Genomic DNA, 13112 nt, shown 5'->3' on the forward strand with positions numbered 1-13112 from the left:
GCTACAATTATATCAACCTGTGATGATGTCAATCAGAATGAGTGAATGCTCATCACTCATTGACTGCACAAATATGGCAGATAACTCACCCATAAGATACCCCCAGAGTGTTCATCAACTCTATCAATGTGCAGCTGGTGTCCAACCACGTAAAGATCTGAATGCAAGTATACTTAGAATTCCTGGGCAGCTGCCATGATGCATTCACCCTGCAGCAGTGCACCTTCCCAGCCATCTTTGCACCTGGAATCAGAGTTACTGGCTGGCTGGAGACAGGAGATACCCATTCAAAATATGACTGATGGCACCTCTCTGAAAGCTGTTGTGTGAGGCATACTGGTGCTACAATAAATTCCACGTTATCACCGGATGCATCATGGAACAAGCCATTTACCTGTTGAAGATGAGTTTCTTGAAACATGAAAGGGATTAGAATAGATAGTTGTTTGATGGCTGGCACAGACACAGTGGGCTGAAGGTCCTTTTTTGTGCTGTAAAACTCTATGACTCCATGGTCTTTTCAGTCATTTGAATACAAATGTGGAAGAGGATTATCATTGCACTGGCCTGCGACAAGGTGCCAGTCATGTTGGAGGTAGATTCTGCCAATCTCTTTATGTGCCAGGACATTGCACAATCTCTGCTGTTGCTCGATGACTCTGCTCTTCATAGAGTGCCCTCAGTTACAGCATCTACATCCAGATGAATGGAACTCGGAGAGTCGTGTGTGCTCCTAATGCGGACTGTCCACTACTGTCATTGACTCTACCATCTGCTCCTTCTCCCATGTAATGTGCGAGACACCAAATGAAAACCCAACTCTCTCTGTAACTGGTTCCACTGGAGTACTATTGTCTGAGTTGGTGCATGTATTACCTAGGTCCTGTGATGGTACACCCTCATCATCTCAGCAACGTCAAGCAACCCCTACTGGACACGTGAGAACCTTGTGGGACTTTAAAAGATTTGAATGAGTGTTGGCAAGGCCAGAATGTTGGAAGTTGTCATGATGAAATGACAGCAAGCTAACATGACTGCTGAGTATTGTATGCCATCTAGCTGGCTAATATTTGATTCTGTCATCAGATAGTTGGAGCTCTCCAAATCTCCCCACCTCTGATTACCAGGCTTCTTGAGACACCATTGGTCTGCTGTGCCTCCTCCTCTGCAGCTGCTAATTTCAAGATGGTTGGAGGGGCAACTCCAGTATTCTGTCTCTCCTGGTGCTCCAGCGACACTATCCTGCAAAGAGGGAAAGAAGAAATATATGAAGGAGAGAAAAGGATTTTGTTCCCTGATCGATGGAAACCATTTGTTGAGAGTGACAATGATGGAGGGGCATAATGTTAGTGTGAGTGTCAGCGGTGGAAGGATAGATGGAGATTGTGGAAGTGTCTCGACAGAAAAGGATGGTTGTACCTGCTAAGTGGGTGTGAGGAGTGATACGCTGGAGATATCTTCAGATTCTGAGATGCTGGAGTGAGCTTGGGAGGGCGTTTGAAGGGGGTTGGGATGATGTGAGGATATAGGTGAACGTGCCGTTGCTCTCCTCATTCCTGCCTGCTTTGGTCATTGAAGTGCTTCTTGCATTAGATCCAGCCACCTAGCAGCGTGCTCCTGCTGCAGACCTCCTCAGCAAACTCCATCATCTTGATTTCTCCACTGGGTTTCTTTCTCCAGTTGCTAGAGAACAGTACCTCCTTCTCGGTCTTCACAGCCCCCAGCAGCACACCAAGAGGGGTATCCATGGAGTGGGATGCAGACTTTGACCATCTATCTTCCATAGCAACATTTCTTTCTCTCAACTACTAAGCTTCGATTGCTTCAACTTGCATGTTTGGAGTGTTCCTTGAAATATGGAAGTTGAGACCTTCTGATGCTAATTGGATAGGAAACCTGGAATCAAACAATAATGATGTAGCTGCATTAAAAATTCACTGACAGGCGCAATTAACATATTTCTAGCTTCCCTGCACTAATACAGTACCGACGCCCCCCCTCCTACCCGACCCCCCCCAACCCAACCCGAGCTCCCCCAACCGAGCCCCCGAACCTAACCTGAGTGCCCCCAACCCACCCACCTGACCCATCCTCCCCAACCCGACCCATCCTCCCCAACCCGACCCATCCCCCCCAACCCGACCAATCCCCCCCAACCCGACCCATCCCCCCCAACCCGACCCATCCCCCCCAACCCGACCCATCCTCCCCAACCCGACCCATCCCCCCAACCCGACCCATCCCTCCCAACCCGACCCATCCCCCACCAACCCGACCCATCCCCCACCAACCCGACCCATCCCCCCCGACCCAACCCACCCAATCCGACCCATCCCCCCCAATCCGACCCATCCCCCTTAACCTGACCCATCCCCCTTAACCTGACCCATCCCCCTCAACCCGACCCATCCCCCCCCGACCCGACCCATCCCCCACCAACCCGACCCATCCCCCACCAACCCGACCCATCCCCCCCAACCCAACCCCCCCGACCCAACCCACCCAATCCGACCCATCCCCCCTAATCCGACCCATCCCCCTTAACCTGACCCATCCCCCTTAACCTGACCCATCCCCCTCAACCCGACCCATCCCCCCCCGACCCGACCCATCCCCCCCCGACCCGACCCGACCTCTCCAACCTGACCCATCCCCCCCAGCCCGACCCATCCCCCCCCCCGACCCGACCCGACCCATCCCACCCCATCCCACCCCGACCCATCCCATCCCACCCCGACCCGACCCATCCCCCCACGACCCGACCGACCCATCCCCCCCCGACCCGACCCATCCCCCCCCCGACCCGACCCGACCTCCCCAACCCGACCCATCCCCCCCCGACCCGACCCATCCTCCCCCCCGACCCGACCCATCCCCCCCCCCGACCCGACCCATCCCCCCACAAACCGACCCATCCCCCCCCGACCCGACCCATCCCCCCCCCGACCCGACCCATCCCCCCCCGACCCGACCCATGCCCCACGACCCGACCCATCCCCCCCGACCCGACCCATCCCCCCCCCGACCCGACCCATCCCCCCCCGACCCGACCCATGCCCCACGACCCGACCCATTCCCCCCCCGACCCCCCCACCCCCCTCCCCAGCTCCCATCTGTCAACACATCAAACCCCAGGCCAACATTTCAGGCTGGTGACCTTTCTAATAATTGCAGCTTGTTGTGATCCTTGCAAACAGCATGATGTAAACAGGTAGCAGTTCATCACTCGCGTACCTAACAGAATACAGCTGTTTTACAGTGAAATACTGGGTTATTTACTCATCGTGTTATGATCCAGTTTTTGCCCTTTTTTTTATTATCCCTGAAATAGATCAGTGTGAACCTTTGTGAAAATAGATGTGTGGTTTCGATTTCTTTTCTACTTATCACTGAAGTACCAGGTTTTATTGATGAGGTTGACTGGTGAGCATTGAGAACTAAATTGACAAATGTGACAAGCTGAAAACAACACAGTCTACTTGACAAAGTCCCCCGATCGTTCCTTAGATCTGTTTGTTGGGGGAACCAATCGTTAGACAAAGTGGGTTTTTTTCGGAATTGGAGAACCCTGCAGATTTTGAAGTAAAAAAGTTTAACAACACCAGGTTAAAGTCCAACAGGTTTATTTGGTAGCAAAAGCCACACAAGCTTTCGAGGCTCTAAGCCCCTTCTTCAGGTGAGTGGGAATTCTGTTCACAAACAGAACTTATAAAGACACAGACTCAATTTACATGAATAATGGTTGGAATGCGAATACTTACAACTAATCCAGTCTTTAAGAAACAAAACAATGGGAGTGGAGAGAGCACCAAGACAGGCTAAAAAGATGTGTATTGTCTCCAGACAAGACAGCCAGTGAAACTCTGCAGGTCCACGCAACTGTGGGAGTTACGATTTTGAAGTAAGCAGCTGACTCCATTTCATGCTTGGTGTTCACTTCGTCTTCTCAGAAACCGTTTCATGCCATAAATTAAACCTGCTGCTTTATTACTTTCATTATTGTTTCATCCTCTAAAATTGTCAGAATAAAACAAAATGAATCAGAAGTTACAGCATTATAAGCTGCTGGACCATTATGTGAATAGCGTAGGGAAGAGGCAAAACAATTTTAAAACGTGAATTCACTTGCAATCTGCTTCTATCTGACCATCCAAAGCTGAAGTGGATGACAGACATCATTTAACATTGTAAACCAAAATCTGATTTCTATCTTAAATGGTCAGGGAAATGACCCGATATTATTCTTAAATACAGCCAGGTTGAAATACATTCAGTTTGTAGTAGGAATAATCAAATTCCTGTGGCACAGACTATAGATGCGAGAATCAATGCCATTGTTTTCTGCAGATTACAATCACTGTTGGCAATTAAGACAATTAGCTCACTTGATGACATGGTTAACTTCTGCAAACACAATGTTTTCTGCTCTTGAAGGTTTCAGCAGTTCCTATGCAGTAGAGTTTTCACTTGGTTGCGCTGTTTGTGTTGACATAATTTGCTCAAAACCAAAAACCAGTTTGTTTCGGAGATTTCAGAAGTTGAAACACAAATTGCATTCAGCACAAATTGAGTTTCCACGATCTTCTGCGCTAGTCTCAAAAAATATTGTGCTAGAAGCCCGTTGGGCTGTGGGCCGGGTGCAGGAAGGTGGGATTAGCAAGGGTGACTGTGTGTCCTGGGGCTGGCATAGACAAGATGGGCTGAATGGTCTCCTCCTTTCTATGGTTCTAAGTCAGCTCATAAACCTAGCCAGAACCGCAGATCGAATTAATCACCATTGGAAGTTTCCACTAATTGTGTCTGCTTGCAAGCCTCCCCACTCCAGGAGGCTCGTAACATATAAGCTGGTTCTTTGGGGCACTTAATGGGCACATGTTAAAAGCTTTTGATTTTTGTTTAATTTTCTGAGAAACTGACTGCTGTACACCAGTGTAACTAGCAAATGTCCAGTATAGTTTTTAAAAGCCATTGTCAGTCATTTCAAATCAAGTTGGTGGATTGGTGTTGTGACTGAACATGAGATATACCCATTTTCAGCTATATTAATCAAACTGGACAAAGTTATCATTCTTAAGTATATCAAGGAATATTTTTAAAGATAATTCTATTTTTAAGTTTTAAAAAAACTGTGCCCAGAACAAAAGAAATAGTAAAAATGGGGAAATCTTTTATTTATTTGTGAGTCATGGCCGTCATTGGCTGGCCAGCGTTTATTGCCCATCTAGTTGCTCGAGGGCAGTTGAAAGTCAACCACATTGCTGTAACTCTGGAGTCACATGTAGGCCAGACCAGGTAAGGACGGCAGATTTCCTTCCCTAAGGGACATTAGTGAACCCGATGGGTTTTTCTGACAATCGACAATGGTTTCATGGTCATCAGTAGATTCTTATTTCCAGATTTTTTTTATTGTGTTCAAATTCCACCATCTGTCATGGTGGGATTTGAACCCAGGTCCCCAGAATATTAGCTGAGTTTCTGGATTAATAGTCTAGCGATTATACCACTAGGCCGTTGCCTTGCCCTGGTCCGAACTGCTCTTGTATGCCCTAAAATGCAGCACCAGTACAAACTGGAAAATAAGAGCACTGGTCTGGATTATTTTTCATATTGGATGGTTCATGGCAACATTTGTTTTTGGTGCCATATAAATGAGTTTGAGCAGAAATGTGGGAGAAAAAAAAGCACTTCTCAAAAATGGTGCGAATTTAGGCTCAGTTTGCACCCAAATGGTCAATCACACTTAAAGTGGAAACTATCCCCATATTCTTAAGTTCCTAGTTCACCTGCAGAGAGCAGTTGTCATGATGCAATGCTGTGCCAAGGAACTGGTTAAAGTCACCTGATGAAGGGGCAGCGCTCCGAAAGCTAGTGGCTTTTGCTACCAAATAAACCTGTTGGACTTTAACCCGGTGTTGTGAGACTTCTTACTGTGTTTACCCCAGTCCAACGCCGGCATCTCCACACCAAGGAACTGGGCCAGTGGGCTGTCCAAAATGGTCATGACCACAGATTAAATTAATCATCCTTGGAAGCTTCTACTAATTGGGCCGCTTTGTAGACCTTTGAGGAGATTCACAAAATCAAGTTGGTCTTTAAGAGTGCAAGAGACTGAAAGGCACATTTTAAAAGCTTTTGATTTTTTTAATTTACTAAGGAACTGTAAAATGTTATAACCAACAAATAGTATACTCACCTGCATAACATTCTGCATGTGGGAATGCCCAAAGGAGGTCGATCTGCTGGGAGAGACAGTGGAATAGCGGTAAAAGTGTGAGAGAATGCTCCACGCCAGCACCGCAAAAGTTGCTCATCGGAAAATGGCAGCTGATCTTTCAACGCACCAGTTTTTATTTGTTCATTGGCTTGGAAAATATTTTAATTTTTAATTTCAAGCCAAGGTGACAATGTGACTTGGGAATGAGTCTCCAAAAAAGAGGTTTGAACTGTAGTTACATGAAGTTCAGTAAAGAAAAGATCAGGCTTTGTTAAAAAAAATCTACTACCCATTTCATACTGTTGGCATAGACCAATTTCAGCCCTCTCATTCCTGTGTTTAGTCAACTTCCAAGCAATGCCTTAGCTGCTGCCTAGCAATGTATTTTTTGTAAATATTAATTGATGACAGCAGGCCAGAGAGAGGAAAGCATTCCTAAGTTAACAGAATGAGTTAACCAGCAAAATATCCAGTTCCAATGTTTGAAGGGAAACATTTTTTGTTTTCAATCAGTTAGAATAAGCTATTTAGAACGATCCAACCTGAAAACATTGGCCAGCGAAATCGATAGCTTGTTTCGCATGGGTACTAATTAGATAGATTGGCTGGGTGGGAAAGTTGCTGATGAACAGTTAAACCACAAGATGATACATGTTGTCAGGTCAAAGAACACAATACAGAATAGGCTGTGAAACAACAATCAATATTAAATTGAAGGAACGCATAGAAGGATATGAATTAATTCTGCCAGATTATCTTCTCAATTTCAGAAATGTGAACTTTATGTTCTTTAATTCGATGACTTCCTGCATTGTGTTTTATTTAATTTGATCCCCTTGTTAAAAAAATGACTTTTTTCCCCTTTATTTAGCATTTCCCCTCTACGGCATGCAGTATTCCTCGCCGAGAAATCGGGAATTCAGCGCGTGGGGAGTTTCAGGCATGGCAACACGTCCTAACACTCCGCAGCATATTGGTACACCAGCACTGAGCGCTAGCTCAGTGCTTTATTCTCTCTCTGTCTCCGTCTGTCAAATCGTGGCGTGATTTATTTCTGTCTCTGGGTGTTAGTGATGTGGTTCTGTGTCGTTTCCCTAATCAGACAGGAAAAAGGGGGTGAAAATGAAACTGGAACCAGGTTGGGCAGGTCATAGATTAGAATAGGAGACACTGGGGGGGAAGTAACAACAATAACAACAACTTGCATTATATAGCACATGTAGTGTAGGAAAGCATCCTTCACAGGAGCGCAACCCTTGACACTGAACCAAAGAAGGAGATATTAAAAGAGATAAAGAAAAGTTTGGTAAAAAAGATAGGTTTGAAGGAGAGGTGAGCATATAAGTGGCCAAGAAAATGACAGAATCTGTGATAAGGGAACAGAGTTTATGGCAATGGCCAAACACAATGACTTCAGCCTTTCCAATAATGAATTGGAGGAAAATTGGCTCTGTCAAGACTGGACATTAGGCAAGTAGGCTGACATCTCCATGGCAGCTCATACAGGGGTAAAGAGCTGCATTGCTGAGCGTTGAGTGGTTGTGTAAGATGGTAGTTTTGAAGGCACTGAAGAAGAATCATGAATTTAAAGTGAACAAACATGAACATATCGCATTTGGAGGATGGGAATACTATTAATAAGGAATGATGTAAGCTAGGTAGGCAAAGGCAAGTATGTGACAACCATGCAAATGCAGATTGAAACGGAAAACTACAAATAATTCTGTTAGGTAGAAATGGAATAAAACAAGAAAAGAGAGAGAATTAACTCCACACAAAGAAACATCATTTGTCAGTATTGTCACAGACATTAGTGCCAATATCAATATTCATTGTGCACCACAGCACAAGATATTTACCTGCTGGGTTATTGCACACGACTTCTCCTACCTTTCACATTCATAAACCCTTGTTTGAATTTACTTCCTTTACTACTTCAGCTGATGTTGGTGTCCTGCACTGAAGGGGCCACAGAACAATCCTGGCTACAGAACAAGTTCAAAAATAATCAAAAGATATCTCTTGGTTACTTTATCTTCCAACAATGGTCTTTCTGACCGTTCACTTCACAAATCCTTGTCAAGCTACTTCCTCATTTCCTCAATTTCTTAAATGTGTCTTCAATGTAGTTTATTCCATATAATCACCAACCTCTACCTTAAGTTCTGTTGGCTTAGTCTGTGAAACTACTGTGAATTTTCATTGTGAGACTGACTTTACTCATGCTTAATTTGGTGTCTGGCTATGAGTTTGAAAAGTGATTGCTGGATATGGGGATTTACAGGTTTAAAATCTGTGATCTAAAACTTGAATCCACGTGAGTACCAACACACCGCACCATGCTTTTTCTGTATCTTACTGTAGATGTGGTGAATATTATTTTTTAATATTCTCAATTCAGAAACTACTAACCCTGAATTGATCAATTTCTTGGTTGAAAAGTTGGCACTTGTTTTAGCAGAAAGAGACAAAATTCATTTAAACTTATTCAAAATACTTATGCTGAATGTATTAAAATGATGACACAGTTCAGTGTCACTAGGTATAATACAGCACATTAAGCTGGGAGGAGCAGAAGGATGCCAACTGAGATACAATGACGTATAACACACACTGTTTTCATAGCACAGGTAGCTCTTGCAGCCAAAACAGATCTTTTTTGAGGAACCCCACAGCTAACAAAGTGGAAATGCTTATTAAGAGGCTGAAGAACAGAGTAAGCTGGCACACAATATAAGATTGCAAAGCTGTTAAATACTGTACTGATGTTGCACATGATCTGCTATTGTAACTTCTTCAATCGCTGACATTTCATGGCTGTTACACTGTTAGACAGAAAAGCTTTTCAGGACTTAGAGAGTTCCAGGACTTTGGTTCGCATTGTGGTTTCATGGAAACATTACAAAATAAAACATTTGAATCTCAGAAGCAACATAATAGAAGAGAAATGATTATGAGCTCATTTACCCTCTGGTTTGTTGGGCTTTGTACCTATAATGACACCAAAGCTCACATTGGCGAATCTGTGTGCCCGTCAAGACAATGGTTAACGTTGCTAGAAACTGGGACTTTTGCTGCCATCCAGCTTTCACGTCTAGCATTCCGAGGTCAGGTGCAGCGCTTTTAGAGGGTATTCACACTGCAGTTACTGGTCTTGAGGCTGACAGCAGGAGTCAACATCTCTGTTGACATTGCTTGTAATTTTCCTATCTGGTGCTCTGGGCTGAATTCTGCCAGCCCTCAGATGGTAGAAATGGAGCCAGTGAGGGTACCAATAAAATAGTGAGGAGCTGTGCCAGGACAGCAACCCAGTTCTCTCCCACCACCAGGGTATTTACCAGCTGCGGGCTGTGAGGAGGATCCGTTTCCCACTCCACAGAGGCAGACAGCTGATTTTTACAATTAATGCCCCAGTTAAGGGCCATTATGCAAGGCCGCCAGCACTTTGCCAATCCTGAGGCTGTCTCACATGTCCCCTCGCTCACGTGGTGATGGTCTCCCTGTGGCAGCCTGGGGGGGCATCAGAGTCTGAGACCCCATGGCACAAAGGTAGGGCTGCAGAAAAGATTAGTCACCTCAATGACCCCATTCTTCAGGGCCTCTCACACTTGGGCCCTGCAAATTTTAATTGTACACAGCTGTCTGAGGGTGTCTCATTGTTGGACATTTATTAGGAAGCTGCTGGTGGTTAAATCACTGAGCCAGCCCCACTGTCGACAAGTGCGACTTTAGGATCTGATTTCCAGGTCTCAGAGCCAATTGTAAAATTCTATCTCTTAACTTCCTATTCGACAAGGTTGGAAGCATGTAATTTTGCAGCATGAACTCAGAATGTGCATCATTGATGCAAAAGAAGAGCTTTTATTCCATAATGTCTAAATTCCTTCCTTTCAAAAAAGAAAATTAGAAATAATGGAGCTGCAAGAACAGCAGGGCTCTGACGAAGGGTTATCCAGACTTGAAACATTTGCTCTGTTCTTTCTCCTCAGATGCTGAGGTTTTCCAACATTTTCTGTTTTTGGTTCAGATTCCAATGTATACCCTCACTTGAGACCCAACTGCTGGTCCAGGTGGACTGCATTGGTCACTAGATGGGTCCTTAATTTAAATAAACCAGGTGGACGCTCGTAACATATAGGGTGCATCTGGCTTCTCCCAAAGGAGACCTGGAACCTCAACTGAGGTAGCTGGGTTTGAATGGGGAGGGAGTTGTAGGGCACCCAACCTATGAAGATAGGATAAGCAGAGATAAATCTTTTATCCTTTGGGGGTTTGTGCTTCAACTACATTGCATGGTGAGATTCATTTCTTCCCCATGGCTATTAATACCCCTAATCTTACTCAGTGTAACACCTAGTCACCAATGCTGCTCCTGGTGTATCCCTGACCAGGCCACAAAATCCTCTGGCCTGAACTGGCAACCCTGAGCCACCAACTTCCATCAATGCCATGGGCCCTATTTGGAGTGGACAGAGGCTCCATCCTCAGTAAAGTAACATTGGAAATGTTATAACAGGAGCAGGGTGTAGTGTATCCAGGTCCGCGCCTAATTTCCAACTAATCTGTCATAAATGTACTGGAGATACAACTGGAGATTGTGAATAGAACTGCACAATTTGTCTTCTAGGGTAAATACATTAAATAAAAAATACATTAAAGTTTTGAGTATGACTTCTATGAATAGTTACATATTATTGAGATAAGTAACTTTTCACTTTTAACTGAAGTATTTAGTGTACTGCCAGCATAACACACACCTTCCATTGCAATATTTTATAGACTGGTGAGAGATGTAAAAGGATTTGGGTGTCCTAGTGCATGAATCAGAAAAGCTAGTATGCAGGTACAGCAAGTAATTAGGAAAGCCAATAGAATGTTATCACTTATTGCAAGGGGAATTGAATGTAAAAGTCAGGAGCATACCCTTCAGTTATACATTGGTAAGACCACATTTGGAGTATTGTATACAGTATTGGTCTCCTTATTAAGGAAGGATGCAAATGCATTGGAAGCAGTTCAGAGGAAGTTTACCAGACAAATACCTGGAACAGGTGGGTGTCTTATGAAAAAGGTTGGAAGAACAGGCTTGTATCCAGTGGAATTGGCAACTTAATTGAAACATAAAATCCTGAGGTGTCTTGACAGAATGTGGAGAAAATGTTTCTTCTTGTCAGGAATCTAGAACTGGGGCCATTGTTTAAAAACAAGGGTTGCCCATTTAGGACAGAGATGAAGAGAATTTTGTTCTCTCTGAGGGTTGAGTCTTTGGAGCTCTCTTCCTCAAATGGTGATGAAAGCAGAGTCTTTGGATATTTTTAAGGCAGAAGTAGATCGATTCTTGATAAGCAGCAGGTGAAAGATTATAAGACTTTGACGAGAATGCAGAGGTTACAGTCAGATCAGCCATGATCTTAATGAATGGTGGAGTAGGCTTGAAGGGCTGAGTGACCTGCTCCTGCTCCTTGTTCGTCTGTTCGTATGACTGATGTCGAAGGAAGATTTTTGCTACATCATGTAGCATGCTTTTAGCCTCGCAATTTAGTTTTATTTAAAAGAACATTGTCAAAGTGTTTGCATGAATGGCAACTTGAGGAGAATATCACATCTGCTTCTCGTAATATATTTTCAATGTTTATGTTTCACATGTGTGGAGCAGACAAATCAGCTGAAGATATTAAGTCTTAATCAGTCAGCAAATTTTGGTTACATTTTGTGTAATGTGATGGTTAATTTAAAGAGATAGAAAATTGAGTATGCTGTGTAAGAGGCAAACAGTCTTCCTGGTGCAATTGTGTAAAAATGCACTTGCCAGCGATGCTCTGTATATCAACACGTCAAATGTCCTCTTGAGCATAGCATACATGTGCTCCTGTTAACATTGGTTTCCTCTAATTGCTAAAATATTTAAGGAGAGCCTATATGAACTATATTGTAGCCCATATAAATTAGTTTGGAATAATGCTAATTATTAGAACTTTACATAGTAAATCAGTGCTGTGAATCCATTTCACTGCAATCTATAAGTGCAGTTACATCGATCCCAGAAAATGTAGTCAATGAGCTCGAGGGTGCATTTACATTGATAGGTGAGGGGGAACAAATGGCCGTGCCAAAGGAGAGGTGACTTGGCTGGCAAAATGACTGCTTTTTTGACCTTACAAATTGCAACACTACGGGAGATGGTAGCCTAATGCATCTTGCGCCTGTTAATATCTAGTGGTAATGCAGATGAAAGTGCTTTCATTGCTAACCAATGTGAAGCTCACCTCTTAATACATCTCTGAACAGCGCGTTAACTGGCACTGCAGATGATTGCAATGATGATTTGGAAGGAGTTGGAAAATGATGCATTTGAGAGTGACGGGAGTCTTCAATGATTCATAACATCACCTCTATGTTGCAGGTATTCTTGCAACAGTTAAGAAATTTCTGCAGCTTGCTCTCTGTGTTGTGGAGTTTGACGAGGAAATTAGTGGTCATTGTCAAGAATGTGTGCCAGGGTCTGGCGGCATATTGATGAATGTGGGCATTCAAGCTCCAGAGTCAAATTAACTCTCTGGCTGGTATCCTATTATCTTGCACCACATCGACCATAAAATAGTGGGGATAATTTTAAGTTTTGGAAATAATCTAAAACGGGTGATATCAGATCAGACACTGATTAAGCAATGCTTCCCTGTGAAGGGAAAGGAAAGTAGTGGAAATGTATGATCGATCTCATTTTGTCCATTATGCACAACACTGAAAAATTGAAGTTGACCAGCCACATCTGCACCTTCTTCAACACTGCCTTTGTCACTTATTTTACTTTGCCAACTACCACAAGATTCTACGGCTTGCAATTATTTGTTTGAGTGCCCGAGCTACCACAGAAGTTATATTCTAAGAAATCCATCTT

At 44.0% G+C, this 13112-nt stretch overlaps 1 protein-coding gene across 1 annotated transcript in view; it reads left to right on the forward strand.

Moving 5' to 3' along the window:
- Positions 1-13112, forward strand: part of dlgap2a (discs, large (Drosophila) homolog-associated protein 2a) — a 118792-nt gene that overhangs the window by 54340 nt on the left and 51340 nt on the right. The gene's annotated exons all lie outside the window — the stretch shown is intronic.

This window comes from Mustelus asterias, chromosome 5 (assembly GCF_964213995.1).
Source record: "Mustelus asterias chromosome 5, sMusAst1.hap1.1, whole genome shotgun sequence".
NCBI lineage: Eukaryota > Metazoa > Chordata > Chondrichthyes > Carcharhiniformes > Triakidae > Mustelus > Mustelus asterias.